The sequence below is a fragment of the Pongo abelii genome, chromosome 5 (assembly GCF_028885655.2).
Source record: "Pongo abelii isolate AG06213 chromosome 5, NHGRI_mPonAbe1-v2.0_pri, whole genome shotgun sequence".
Classification (NCBI taxonomy): Eukaryota; Metazoa; Chordata; class Mammalia; order Primates; family Hominidae; genus Pongo; species Pongo abelii.
Window position 1 is genome coordinate 123,297,825 of NC_071990.2, and position 15,193 is coordinate 123,313,017.

At 37.4% G+C, this 15,193-nt stretch overlaps 1 long non-coding RNA gene across 3 annotated transcripts in view; it reads left to right on the plus strand.

The window, feature by feature from the left end:
• The window catches only part of LOC103890979 (uncharacterized), a 198,478-nt gene extending 184,876 nt beyond the window's left edge, over nucleotides 1-13,602 (plus strand). For all 3 annotated transcript variants that reach the window (XR_008526400.2, XR_655261.4, XR_008526401.2), the window contains one exon: nucleotides 12,636-13,602. This is a non-coding gene — a long non-coding RNA (uncharacterized LOC103890979). The remainder of the gene's footprint in view (nucleotides 1-12,635) is intronic.
• Nucleotides 13,603-15,193: the final 1,591 nt, after the last annotated feature.

Below are 15,193 nucleotides of genomic sequence, written 5' to 3' on the forward strand. Positions count from 1 at the left end.
ATGTGCTGATGAATAGAATGTATATTCTGCAGTTATTGGGTAGAATGTTCTATAAATATCTGTTAAGTTCATTTGTTCTAGGGTATAGCTTAAGTCCATTGTTTCTTTCTTGACTTTCTGTCTTGATGACCTGTCTAGTGCTGTCAGTGGAGTATTAAAATTCCCCACTATTATTGTGTTGCTGTCTGTCTCATTTCTTAGGTCTAGAAGTAATTGTTTTATAAATTTGGGAGCTCCAGTGTTAGGTGCATGTATATTTAGAATTGTGATATTTTCCTGTTGGACTAGTTCTTTTATCATTATATATTGCCCGTTTTTGTCTTTTTAAACTGCTGTTGCTTTAAAGTTTGTTTTGTCTGATATAAGAATAGCTACTTCTGCTCACTTTTGGTGTCCATTTGCATGAAATATCTTTTTCTACCCCTTTACCTTAACTTTATGTGAGTCCTTATGTGTTAGGTGAGTCTCCTGAAGACAGCAGAAACTTGGTTGGTGAATGTGTATCCATTCTGCCATTCTATATCTTTTAAGTGGAGCATTTAGGCCATTTACATTCAATGTTAGTATTGAGATATGAGGTATTATTTCATTCATTTTGCTATTTGTTGTCTGAATACCTTGTTGTTGGTTTTTCTTTGTGTTATTGTTTTATAGATCCTGTAAGATTTACGCTTTAAGGAGGTTCTATTTTGGTGTATTTTGAGGATTTGTTTCAAGATTTAGAGCTCCTTTTAGCAGTTCTTATAGTGCTGGCTTAGTAGTGGCGAATTCTCACACCATTTGTTTGTCTGGAAAAGACTGTATCTTTCCTTCATTTATGAAGCTTAGTTTTGCTGGATACAAAATTCATGACTAATAATTGTTTTGTTTAAGGAGGCTAAAAAATAGGACCCCAATCCCTCCTAGCTTGTAGGGTTTCTGCTGAGAAATCTGTTGTTAATCTGATAGGTTTTTCTTTATAGGTCACCTGATGCTTTTGCCTCACAGCTCTAAAGATTCTTTCTTTCATCTAGACTTCAGATAACCTGATGACTATTTGCCTAGGCAATGATCTTTTTGCAATGAATTTTCCAGGTGTTCTTTGAGCTTCTTGCATTTCAATGTCTAGAATATTCTCTCAAATATGTTTTCCAAACTTCTAGATTTCTCTTCTTCCTTGGGAATACCAATTATTCTTAGATTTGGATGTTTAAGATGGTGCCAAACTTCTTGGAGGCTTTGTTCATTTTTAAAAATTATTTTTTCTTTTTTTCTTTTTTAATAAATTGGGTTGATTTGAAAGCCTTGTCTTGATGCTCTGAACTTCTTTCTTCTGCTTGTTTGATTCTTTTGCTGAGACTTTCTAGTGCATTTTGAATTTCTCTAAGTGTGTCCTTGATTTCCAGAAGCTGTGATTGTTCTTTATCTATTCTTTCTATTTCACTGAAGAGTTTTCCTTTCATATCCTGTATCATGTTTTTGATTTATCTAAGTTGGACTTCACCTTTCTCTGGTAACTCCTTGATTAGCTTAATAATCAACCTTCTGAATTCTTTTTCTGGCAATTCAGAGATTTTGCTTGGGTTTGGATCCATTGCTGGTAGCTGGTATGATCTTTTGGGAGTCCTAAAGAAGTTTGTTTTATCATATTATCAGAATTGTTTTTCTGGTTCCCCCTCATTTGGGTAGACTAAGTCAGAAGGAAAATCTGAGACTCGGGGGCAGCTTTTCAGATTCTTTCGTCTCAAGGGTGTTCCCTTGATGTGGTGTTCTCCCCCTTCCTCTAAAAATGAAGCTCCCTGAGACCAAACTGTAGTGATTGTTTTTGCTCCTCTGGGTCTATCCACCCAGCAGAGCTACTGGCCTCCAGGCTGGTACTAAGGAGTGTCTGCAAAGAGTACTGTGATATGGTCCGTCCTTAGGTCTTGCAGCTGTGGATACCAGCACCTGCCCTGGTGGAGGTAGCAGGGGAGTGAAATGGACTCTATGAGGGTTTTTGGTTGTGCTTTTGTTTAGTGCACTGATTTTGTGTTGGTTGGCCTCCAGCCAGGAGGTGATGCTTTCAAGAGCGCATCAGTTGTGGTCCTATAGGGAATATGCAAACTTGCCCTAGGGATACCTGGTTAAGTATTTGGGTTTCTCAGAAGGTGGGCAGGGCCATAGAGCCCCCAAAAGATTATGACTATTGTCTTCAGCTACCATGGTGAATACAGAAAGATTACCAGGTGGGGGCAGGGATAGGTGTGTCTGAGCCCAGCCTCTCCTTGTATGGGGCTTGTTGTGGCTACTGTATGGGATGGGGGTGTGGTTCTCAGTCTAATGAAATTATATTCCCAGGGGGATTATAGCTGCCTCTGCTGCATCATACAGGTCACCAGGGAAAGAGGGGAAAGCTGGCAGTCACAGGCCTCACCCTGCTCCCACACAGCCTGCAGTCCTAAAAGCTGGTCTCACTCCCACCATATCCCCTCAGCAGCACTGAGTCTATTTCCAGGCAGCTGGTGACAGGCAGAGAACATGTCCCAGACCACCAGCCTCCCTCCTGAGAAAGTAACTCAACTCACAGTTTTTTTGGCATCTTGGAGAGCCTGCAGCAGTGATCCCGTTCCTTCAAAGGGTCTGTGGATTCGCTCGGCTTTCCTGCTATGTTCCTGTGATAGTTCTTGGAGCAAAAGTTCACTATGTGAGTCTCCACACGCTGCTCCGTCCATCTGGGCAGGAACTGCAAGCTAGTCCTGCCTCCTATCCACCATCATCCTCCGCAAATAAATAATTTTCAACTGGCATTTATTATTAATCTGTTCCAGGCACTTAATACATATACACATATTATCTAGTCTCAATGACCACATTATAGAGGAAGATGTTAAGTAACTTGCCTAACATCCCACAGCCAGATAGTGGCAGAGCTAGAATTGATACTGAGCAGAGAAAAGAACCATGCTCAAAAATCTTATATTATTCTTTCTTTATTCTTGGTGTTCAATGTTCAATGAGTAATAACACAGTCTATTTGCTCTATAATCTTAAACTAAAACATGATGTGATAGGAAAGGATAAATTATAATGGTATCATCCTACTTCGTTTTATGGTAAAGCAAATCAGTCACCACAAGAGAGAAAATCACCACACACACACACATAAAATTGTGAAACTATACAAAGTATCATTTGGTTGTCAATATGCCCCTCCAAAGACTGAGTTGATTGTACTACACCTTCTCAGAGCTCTATCTGGGAAAGGATAAGAAGGTTCACATACTTCTTTTTTTTTTTTTTCCTAAATGGCAAAAAGCCCAGACTTTTTTGTTACCATTCCATGGTAAACATTTGTCTCTCCAGTCACCCAGATTCATGATTCATTTGTTAGGGGCTTAGTGGGCACATTTTGGCTGTCAGCCTGCCATGTGCCCATGCCGGGCATTGAGTGAGTTCTGTATAGAAGAAGTCTCTCCTTTTTGACCATACAAGAGCATGTGGATGGGCTTTCTAACCAGATGCAGTTTAGCAATGAGATAGGTATGCAACACAGGAAAGGCCTAAGGAGGCACCTCGCTCACGAATTACCACGGGTGCCACACTCAGCACTGAGCAGTGTTGGCCGTGAACTACATTACAGCACGGTAGCTGTACTGTTTTATTGTGCCTCTTTATGTGTTAGATAGCACAGAGATGTGACTTCTTAAGGAACCATCACTGTTTGAAACACGTGAAGCAAGCCTAGAACTGCTATATTATATGACAACTATGTGTTTGCTTTGTTTCATAATGATTCATAATGGTCTTTTGAGCATTATGAATCAGGCTATACAGCCTCAGTTTTTACCTCATTTAAAAATGAGACTTCTATCAACACCAATTCTAAAAATGTCCGTAAAACATCTGCACTGATGCCCCCCTAACCTTGTTGGAGCTCAAGCTTTTGCCTTCAAGAAATCATTGTACAGAACAACAACCGTATAAAACTTGAATAGCTGAGAATGTAAATGTAGGGGAAGTAAAGAGGCAAAGGATAGTTAAAGCCACATCTTTTCTTTCTGTTAGGTTGGTGCTTTCTCTAACACTTTCTATGTTTCTTATTTCATTCATTCTTTTAATGAGTAATTATTGTGTGCCTTGTATGTGCAAGGCACTGTAGTAGGAACAAGAATGGAGGAGATAATTTTGAGGCACAGAGTAGTTTGAGGGGTAGGCTGGTGCTGGGAAGTATGCTAATAAGCATAGTTTAAATTAGGAAATGAGCATAGTATACCCAAATAACAGCAATATTCAAGTGAGAGAGGAATAAATATAAAGAAGTAAAAAAATTCCCATGTATATTGCCTATGCCAAATTTTATTCATAGCCAGCACTGTAGCCAGAAAGAAGTAAATATTTGTTCTCTGCCTCCTTCCTTCCTGAATTCAGAGTTCTGTCTCAAGCATAATAAGCACAATTCAACTTAATTACACATTCAATAAGTTTCAGGTGGGGAGAGGCTATAATTTAAAATATTTTCTATCAGAAAATATGTTTTAAAAGCCAAACCATTTACAAGCAAATTTTGAGAACTGTGTGCACCTACATGGAATCATGTTCTTTCCTTTTCGTAGGACTTAACTCGTCATATAACTATATTCGTAATTATGTAATGATATAGAGCTTAGCTAACTACGTAAAGTTAGGCTAAATATGTAGCAAAATTTCGTTCTTCACAGTTAAAAGTTCAAGATCTATTTATGGTCACTGTATTAGTCCATTTTCATGCTGCTGAGAAAGACATACCCAACTTTGGGAAGAAAGAGGTTAAGTTGGACTTGTAGTTTCATATGGCTGATGAGGCCTCAGAATCATGGAGGGAGGTAGTAAAAGGCATTTCTTTTTTTTTTTTTTTTTACAGAGTCTTGCTCTGTTGCCTAGGCTGGAGTGCAGTGGTGCGATCTTGGCTCACTGCAAGCTCCACCTCCCAGGTTCACACCATTCTCCTGCCTCAGCCTCCTGAGTAGCTGAGACTACAGGCGCCCGCCACCATGCCCATCTAATTTTTTTGTATTTTTAGTAGAGACGGGGTTTCACCATGTTAGCCAGGATGGTCTCAATCTCCTGACCTCGTGATCCGCCTGCCTCAGCCTCCCAAAGTGCTGGGATTACAGGCGTGAGCCACCGCACCCGGCCAAAAGGCACTTCTTACATGGTGGTGGCAAGAGAAAATGAGGAAGATGCAAAAGCAGAAACCCTTGATAAAACCATCAGATCTTGTGAGACTTATTCAGTACCATGAGAACAGTATGGGGGAACTACCCCCATAATTCAAATTATCTCCCATTGAGTCTCTCCCACAATGCATGGGAATTATGGGAGTACAATTCAAGATGAGATTTGGGTGAGTACACAGAGCAAAACCATATTATTCCACCCATGACCCCTCCAAATCTCATGTCCTCACATTTCAAAACCAATTATGCATTCGCAACAGCCTCCCAAAGTCTTAACTCATTTCAGCATTAGCCCAAAACTCCACAGTCCAAAGTCTCATCTGAGACAAGTCAAGTCCCTTCTGCCTATAAGCCTGTAAAATCAAAAGCAAGCTAGTTACTTCCTAGACACAATGAGAATACAGGTATTGGGTAAATACAGCCATTCCAAATGGGAAAAATTGGACAAAACAAAGTGGTTACAGGGCATATGCAAGTCTGAAATCCAGTGGGGCAGTCAAAATTTAAAGCTCCAAAATGATCTCCTTTGACTCCATGTCTCACATCCAGGTCACACTGATGCAAGAGGTAGGTTCCCAAAGTCTTGGGTAACTCCACCCCTGTGTCTTTGCAGGGTATACCTACCTCCTGGCTGGTTTCACAGGCTGGTGTTGAGTGTCTGTGGCTTTCCCAGGTGCATGGTGCAAGCTGTCAGTAAATCTACCATTCTGGGGTCTGGAGGACAATGGCTGTCTTCTCACAGCTCCACTAGGCAGTGCCTTAGTAGGAGCTCTGTGTGGGGGCTCCAATCCCACATTTCCCTACCGTACTGCCCTAGCAGAGGTTCTCCATGAGGGCCCCGCCCTGCAGCAAACTTTTGCCTGGGCATCCAGGCATTTCCATACATCTTCTGAAATCTAGGTGGAGGTTCCCAAACCTCAATTCTTGACTTCTGTGCACCTGCCAGCTTAACGCCACGTGGAAGCTGCCAAGGTTTGGGGCTTGCACCCTCTGAAGCCATAAGCCAAGCTATACCTTGGCCCCTTTTAGCAGTGGCTGGAGCAGCTGGGATGCAGGGCACCAAGTCCCTAGGCTGCACACACAGCATGGGGACCCTAGGACTGGCCCAGAAAACCATTTTTTCCTCCTAGGCTTCTGGGTCTGTGAAGAGAGGGGCTGCTATGAAGTCCTATGACCTGCCCTAGAGACATTTTCCCCATTGTCTTGGGGATTAACATTGGGCTCCTTGTTACTTATGCAAATTTCTGCAGCCAGCTTGAATTTCTCCTCAAAAAATGGGTTTTTCTTTTCTACTTCATCATCAGGCTGCAAATTTTCTGAACTTTTCTGCTTTGTTTCCCTTTTAAAATGGAATGCTTTTAACAGCACCCAAGTCAATTTTTTTTTTTTTTTTTTGAGACAAAGTCTTACTCTGTCGTCCAGGCTAGAGTGCAGTTGTGTGATCTCAGCTCATTGTAAACTCTGCCTCCTGGTACAAGTGATTCTCTGTCATCCAGGCTGGAGTGCAGTGGTGTGATCTCAGCTCATTGTAACCTCCACCTCCTGGTACAAGCAATTCTCCTGCCTCAGCCTCCTGAATAGGTGGGACTACAGGCATATACCACCACACCCAGCTAATTTTTGTATTTTTAGTAGAGATGGGTTTCACCATGTTGGCCAGGCTGGTCCCGAACTCCCGACTCAAGTGATCTGCCCACCTCAGCCTCCCAAACTGCTGGGATTACAGGCATGAGTCACCATGCCTGGCCCCGAGTCACATCTTTAATGGTTTGCTGCTTAGAAATTTCTTCTGCCAGATACCCTAAATTGTCTCTCTCAAGTTCAAAGTTCCACAAATCTCTAGGACTGGGGCAAAATGCTGCCCATCTCTTGGCTAAAACATAGTAAGAGTCACCTTTGCTCCAGTTCCTAATAAATTCCTCATCTTCAACTGAGACCACCTCAGCCTGGACCTTATTATACAGATCACTATCAGGCTTTAGGTCAAAGCCATTCAACAAGTCACAGGGAAGTTCCAAACTTTCCCACATTTTCCTGTCTTCTTCTGAGCCCTCCAAACTGTTGCAGCCTCTGCCTGTTACCCAGTTCCAAAGTAACTTCCACATGTTTGGGTATCTTTTCAGCAATACCCAATGCTACTGGTACCAATTTACTGTATTAGTCCATTTTCATGCTGCTGATAAAGACATACCCAAGATTGGGAAGAAAAAGAGGTTTAATTGGACTTACAGTTTGACGTGGCTGGGAATAACTCGGAATCATGGCAGCAGGTGAAAGACACTTCTTATATGGCAGTAGAAAGAGAAAATGAGGAATATGCAAAAGCAGAAACCCCTGACAAAACCATCAGGTCTCATGAGACTTATTCACTACCATGGGAACAGTATGAGAGAAACCGCCCCATGATTCAAATTATCTTCCACTGACTCCCTCCTACAACACTTGGGAATTATGGGAGTACAATTCAAAATGAGATTTGGGTGGGGACACAGAGCCAAACCATATCACACACTATCTTTCTACCTATTAGGGATTCAAAACTGTTAATTTTTTTTTGTGGATTTCTAGTATGAGACTTTTTATCCTAAACATTTACCAATAATACATTAATTATAACTTAAAGTATTTTCTCCTTGAAGTTAAATTTGTGGTAGAATTCTTAAACTTTAAAAACTTAGAATTCATTCAATCCTTTTTTTGGGTGAAGTTTTTGAAGCAGTGAAAGAGAGTATTTTTTTTCATTTCTGTACCAAGATCATTCCAACACTACATAATTACAGTCTTGTGAGTAATTTTAAATGATTTTCTGAGAGATCAGCTTAGTTACTGAACAAAATTTAACAAAAAAATTCATTAAATCTGAAGTTGCTATGCTTATGGTGCAGGTACGTTCTTACATTCTTTTTCTTCTCCAAAATTTTTCAGATCTAAACACCATATCAGAGTTAATTGCTTTTAGGGCTTATATTTAGAGACATTTTAATAAAAGTCATGAGACTTCATCCTGTGTTTTTATGGGACTTGAGTCTAAAGAGATGAATCCGAGTGGTTGTTAAATCTGAATTAATATTTTTGACATTCCATTGGCAACACAACTGCTGATTTGGAATATCTGTTGTGACTTTAGTACACTTTGGTCATGAAGATTGTGTGCAAAATATTATAAGACTTCAAAAAAATTTTGAAAAGTTCATTTTGGGTCACAAATGTGGTTCCCACTTGTATTTCTCTAGTTACATGTTTAACAGCAGAGTAAATGTCCAGCACGACTGACATTCTGGGAAAAAGAATTAACTAAGAGCTTTTTCAAGTTTTATGAACAGAAAAATCACAAGAGAATTCAGATAGCCCCAAAAAGCTGTTGACATATTATGGTAGAAATCCCTGCTCACTAAGGAGTACTTACAGAATAATCGTTCAGAGAAAGGTCAATTTTGGCTATGCCACTTCATAGCTCAGAACTTGTGATTTTATGCAAAATACTTCAACATTCTCAGCCTTGATGTCCACATATGTAAAATGAGAGAAATAATGGATATTATATAGAGTTATTATAAGGACGAAATGAGATCATGTAAAAAAGTGGCTGAGACATTGTAGCTTTGCAATACATGGTAGCTGTATAGCTGTATATGCCAGGAAAATAAATGCTAAACAATAATGAGTGACTAAATCACAACAATCTTGCGAATTCTGGGCCCGAGTCCTAAAGAACTTGTGAAAAACCATGACCTTTTCATTGACTGGTATGTGTTTTGTGTAGGAAACATGTTTATAATGTATGAGAGATTGAAGTTCAATTCTCTTATTTTCTTTCACTGAAGAGGCATCATAGTGTCATGCTCTCAATATTGTTCTTTTTAATACTTATTTGAAGAATTGAGTCTGTGCTGCCTAAGAATTTATGATTGGTAATGGGAATTAATCATATAAACTAGACCCTGCATATGTGTTAGCTAATGCTTTACCTTTGTTTAGTCTAGAAATGCCTTAACTTTATTAAATAACTACCTCTTAAAAAAGTACTGAGAAATTGCATTGTTGGAAATTTTAGGAAAGACTACTGGGGGTGATTTGGGGAGTTGTCCTATAAATTATCTTTGCAGACTTCTGGGTACCCTTCTGCACATAAGGCCAGTCCTGCCTGTAGCTTCTCTGCTGTTTTCACATTCCACTTCAGGTAAAAGAGGGACAGTGCTGTTTAATCACACGAGCCTATGTGACATAATTTATGCACATAAGCATAATATGATTTATCTGCACAAAAAAAATCAAAAGACAAACAATATAGAAAAGCAATGTACACAAAGAAATTCACAACAGTATTTTTTATAGTAATATTAGAAATGACCTAATCACTCTCAGGAGGGAAATGACTGGATAATTATCAAATTAAGTCAATGAAGTATTAGTTGCTAAAGTAGTAATTATGAACATGACAATGTCATAATATAATGTTACTTAAATAAAACAGAACAAAGATTGTATTTCCTCATCATTACAACTTCAGAAACTATGTAAGCATGGATAAATTCTAGAAGTAAAAACTAAAAATCATACATGATAGTGAAAATTGTGTATATTTGCCCTTTCTTTTTACCTTTCCTCTACTGCCATAATTATGCTGGTACAAAAGATATAAATATAGAGTAAGCAATAAAAAATTCAATGTGATCTACAAAATGTATAGCACTGTATAAAATATGTTCAAGTATTATTCTGTATGTAAAAGTTTAACTTGAGACTATTTAAATTAATAATTATAGGAATAGTTGAATACATATAGTAATGTTTATTTGTCAGTTAGTATATCTAAAAAAAAAAAAACAGAGTAAATGAATTAGAAGTAGAAGACACAAATTATTGCCTCAACTAAGCCAGTAAGTGACAATTTAACTTGAGACAGTTTATTTTTCTGAAACTGAATTTTAACTGTAAAACTCAGGAATTGACTAAGATTCTTTCAGGTATGTTTCTAGTCTGAAGTTTTTTTATTCTGAGCCTACAGCTCTCTATCCAAGCTTTATGTGATGTTTACACCCTTTATTTCAGGCACTATCCTAATAATAATACTAATTACTACTATTGCATTTATTAGAACATCTACTGAAAATGTGACTTAATTAAATCTTAAATGATTACAAGTTTTATCCACTATTTAAAATTTCTTCTCAGCTCCCTATCAATCTTAAGAATTTTATCTTTGGAGATATCTAAGATAAAAATTATATATATATAGATTTCTTTTATATGTAAATATATGAAAATATATATTCTTTCATATATATAAATTTTATATATGAATTTTATATATGATATATAATTACTCTATCTGAAAATGAAAACTAGAGTGTATTTTTATACCTGCTTTTTGTTCTTTTTAAACTTTTCAACCTAAAAAGTGTTTGTGCACAATTTTAATTTTGCAATTTCATTAGATCATAGAATTATAAGATGCAATTTTTTGTAAAAATATAATTGGATAAGGTTTTTTTATTAACAGACTAAAAATTGGTAAGAATTTGAAATGATCAAATTAGTTTATGAATATAAAACAAACTACCAAGGGTATTTAGAAATAAGCTCCAGCAAGGAACTTCAGACTGTCTTAAACAAAACATATTCTCATTCTTACCTGCTCCTTACAACTGATTAGAATAATTACAAATGAGCTATAAAGTTAGGGCCATCAAGAGGCAGCTTGCTTTTTGATATTTTCAGTGTCAGGAAGGAAATGAATTGCCTTCAATCAAGGACTGGTAATTACCACAATTCAGGAGCTCACCACCTACAGGAAATGAAAAGACAGAACATAAAGTCTGTTATAGCAGCTTACGTTGCTTTGATCTTCAGCAAAACTCCATTTGCTGCAGTATCCTGGCATTCTCCACTTTATTGAATGTGAGGGTTCGTAATGGACACGGCGTGTTACTGACTAATTTCAGTGAGGAAACTCCACCTCTTTCTCTCTTATTTTCGTGTTTGACAAGAAGCTCTTTCTCCTACAGATAAACACATTAAACTTTATCTGATATGGCATGAAGTAAAACAGTGTCAATTTGAGGACACAGACAAGTTTGAATGAGCTACATAAACATTTAGGCTTTGTTGGACCAACTAAATTTTATTATAAATCTCTCCTCAAACACGTTATAGTCTGCACTCAAAGTCGCTTGTCCAATAAAAGCCTATTTATTTTTTACCTCTATATTTACTTGTACCAGCACATAGAAATTTTTAAGCCTCAAGAGAAGACAAATCACAAAATATTCAGCACCAGAAACCCCAAATTTTAAAATTCCATTGGGTTTGGGGTTTGATTATTTAGCACAAGTTGTGGGTCAGATGAAAGACATTCTGGTCAGAGGGTTTATAATTTTAGATGCTTTATTTCCTGTGTAATATTTATGATGTGACATTTCTGGAAATATATGGTCAGGGAAGGTATAGAGAGCAACATTTTCATGAGAGCTGGTAGAAAGTTTGGCGAGAGGGATACAATAACAGGTAAAATAAACTCTTCCCATAACCCCTTTTTGTCTTACACACAAGTGACCCCTCTCTTGAGATAGGCTAACCCAATAAAGCCTGGTTGAGGTATGTCTGTTCATTAATCCAACATTTAATAATTCTCTCCCATGTACCAGGCACTGTACAAGGCACCAGATCTGGCAATGACTACCAAGGCAACCTCTAATAGGAGCAAATACTCATTTAAAACCCTCCAGCCAACATGGCAAAACTCCATCTCTACTAAAATTACAAAAGTTAGCTGGGCGTGGTGGTGCGTGCCTGTAATCCCAGGTATTCGGGAGGCTGAGACAAGAGAATCGCTTGAATCCGGGAGGTGGAGGTTGCAGTGAGCCGAGATCTTGCCACTGCACTCCAGCCTGGGCGACAGAGCAAGACTGTTTCAAAAAAAAAAAAAAAAAGCCTCCAGCCTAAAATGACTCCTTTAGTTTTTGTCCCCTGGTAATTCTATGTAACCCATTTAGAATCTGGCTTTTAAACTAAGATAATTAAAGTGAGATTAAGAAACTATTAAGACTGACATGAGAAAAATGTCAGCAAGGACCTTTAGGTTTATCTACTGAATTTGTCTCATGAAATGCTATTCAGTGACATTTACTAAACTGAAGTACCTACAACTATTTACTTCTAATTGGAAAAAAAATTCATGTAGCTTGAATATGGGTATGGGAATAAGGGGAAATTGAGTTACTTAACTGCTGTGGTTTGAATGTGTTCCCCAAAGTTCACGTATTGGAAATTTAATTCTCCATGCAACAGTACTGAGAGTTGAGATCTCTAGGAGGTAATTAGATCATGAGGGCTCTGCCCTGGATTAATGCTGTTATCACAGGAATGGATTAATTATCACGGGAACAGTTTCCTGATAAAGGTGATTTCAACTCTGTCTTGCCTTCTCATGCTTTCTTACCCTTCCACCTTCTGCCATAGGATGATGCAACAGAAAAGCCATCACCAGATACCAGCACCTTAATGTTGGACTTCTCAGCCTCCAGAACTGTAAGAAATAAATCCCTGTTCTTTATAAATTACCCAGTCTGAGGTATCCTGTTTTAGCAGCACAAAATGGACTATGATAGAAAATTGGTACGAAGGAGTAGTACCATTGTTATAACAAATACCTAAAAATGGAAGCCACTCTGGAACTGGGTAAGGGGTAGAGTATGGAAGAATTTAGAGGAGCAGGCTAGAAAAAGCCTAAATTGCTGTGTATTACTCCAAGATGGTAAGAAATAAATCTCTGTTTTTTATAAATTGCCCAGACTCACAGCACAAAACAAATTAAGACATTAAGATTTGCCCCATTCTTAGAATTCATTTCTTCCATTTTCCTTTGAATTAAATCAATGCCAGCATCTAAGCAGTGTGCACCTTTTGACCATAGTCTTTCTAATTGACCGGAAGCTTAGATGTGGAAAATGCAAAAATTATGCACATTTCTGGTGGGTTTAACTTCTGAGAAATTTTTACAAGATTTTCCTTATTTTATCTGCTCCAGTAAACCTGTGGTTTCATGAACAGGCCTAGAATTTGAGATCCAGCTTCTAAACTTCAAAGGTGACTTTTCAACCCATTTGTTTATAGACCTGGTATTAACCTTTTGAGTTCTAGAATAGGGTTTTAGAACTTACTTTCATAAAAATTTATATAGTCAATTCCATTCATTTATGCTAAGGACATAGAATATTTCTAGATTGCACAATATGTTTCTGTGGGAATTGAATGGAAATCCAGGTTTCCTGACAAGAAACAAAGGATCTTTTAATCTCTCTTGATCCCAGTCACTTCTCAAGAAAAAAATTATTTACCTGAATTCCATTGCTTCCTTGTGGGATTTTTTTAAAATGCTGGATTGTGGATTAAATAAAAAGATCTGAGAAATAGGTCAGAAATTAAATCCTGGTGTTGTCATGGTTTTTTTTAAATAGCACCCTTGAAATTGGTTGCAGAACATACATTTTATCTGATTCTAATTATGTGGAATTTCGAAGTCATTTTGGTAACAGAAACTACTCTAACCTGTTATTAAACTCAGGATTTTTTTAAGAAATAAAAATTGCCTGGTAAGAATGTTAACGTTTAAAAAACTATTAGTGAATCAGACCAACAAAGCCTACTCAAATGAATCTGTATCTTTATTCATGGTTCAAGCATTACTTCCACTTAACTAAAAATGAATATATCCCCTGGAACTTAAAATAAAGGTTGAAGAAAAAAATGAATGCATCTTTAATCTTTTATGGTTACAGATATAATAGAAAAATTGTTTCTGCCTCAAAACCCTACTTTTAAATAATTAATGAAATATAGACATTAATAAATGTCTCTAAAATTGCATTTCCCAGGGATATATCTATTTAACTCCTGATTCTTTTGTTAACATCACCAATACATGGGAAAAGAAACTGAAGCTTTTTAAATTACATGCTAATATATGGCCATCAATTTTAAGGGATTTTGAAAAGTCCACAATAGTAAAAATAGAGTAGGAAAAGTTGTAGTGAAGAAATAAAATAAAATAAATTAGCTAAACAATTAGGCTCTCTTTATTTATTTGAAGGAAGTATTTAGAAGTATGTGCTGATTCTTATGTTCTCATACTTCAAGATGAGATCATGCTGACATGCACTATTAGGGCCCTCACTCTTGTCCATATTGTTTTGGCAAGCTTTAAGCAGATGGCTCTGTAATATGGTAATACCTTCTCTTTGGATAACTCTTCATTTCAAAGCAATCCGTAGACATTACACCTTTAATTACAGGAGACCTCGAGGCACAAAGCAAAAGCAGAATGAATTTCATCATGGGAATATACACAGCAAGGCATTAACATCTATAGTTAAATATGTCAACATCAAACTTCTTGCTGTACCACCCACCATTTCACACAGTTCAGCTAGCTGACTCGTTCATAACTTTAAGGCTCATCAGAATAAATTAATGATTCATCACTAATAAAGATGCAGTGTGTGTACCTTTATTCTTCACTAGGGTAACATGACCCTTCTGAATACTTCTGGAGCAAATGTGTATGAAGTGCTTGGTTTTTTGTCACTAAGTCTATGTACTCAGAAAAGACACAAATTTTCAGTATTCTGGTTTACCACTAGCCAGGCAAAGGAAACTGTAAATAAATGTTTCACCACATATTTATGTGAAAAAAATTAATTGGTGAATGGGCTTTGTTGTGATCCTTAATAATAATGAATCATAATTTTACACGTATAGTAGGATGAAGCATTTGAGATTTGATTCTAGCATTTCTGTCTATGTGTTCATAATTTATCCAATGGAAGTATTAAAAGAAAAGCTTTTTGGGAGGCCTTATTTGAGTTCAGAAGTCTCACACTTATGCACTTCTATCAAGTGATGTAATAGGAATGTGTTTAAGATCAGCAGATGATATATTGAATGTAAACATAAGGTGCTCATGATGAAAGCAGAAACACTAATTTAATTGATTGGAAGAAAACAGAAATTCACCAGGA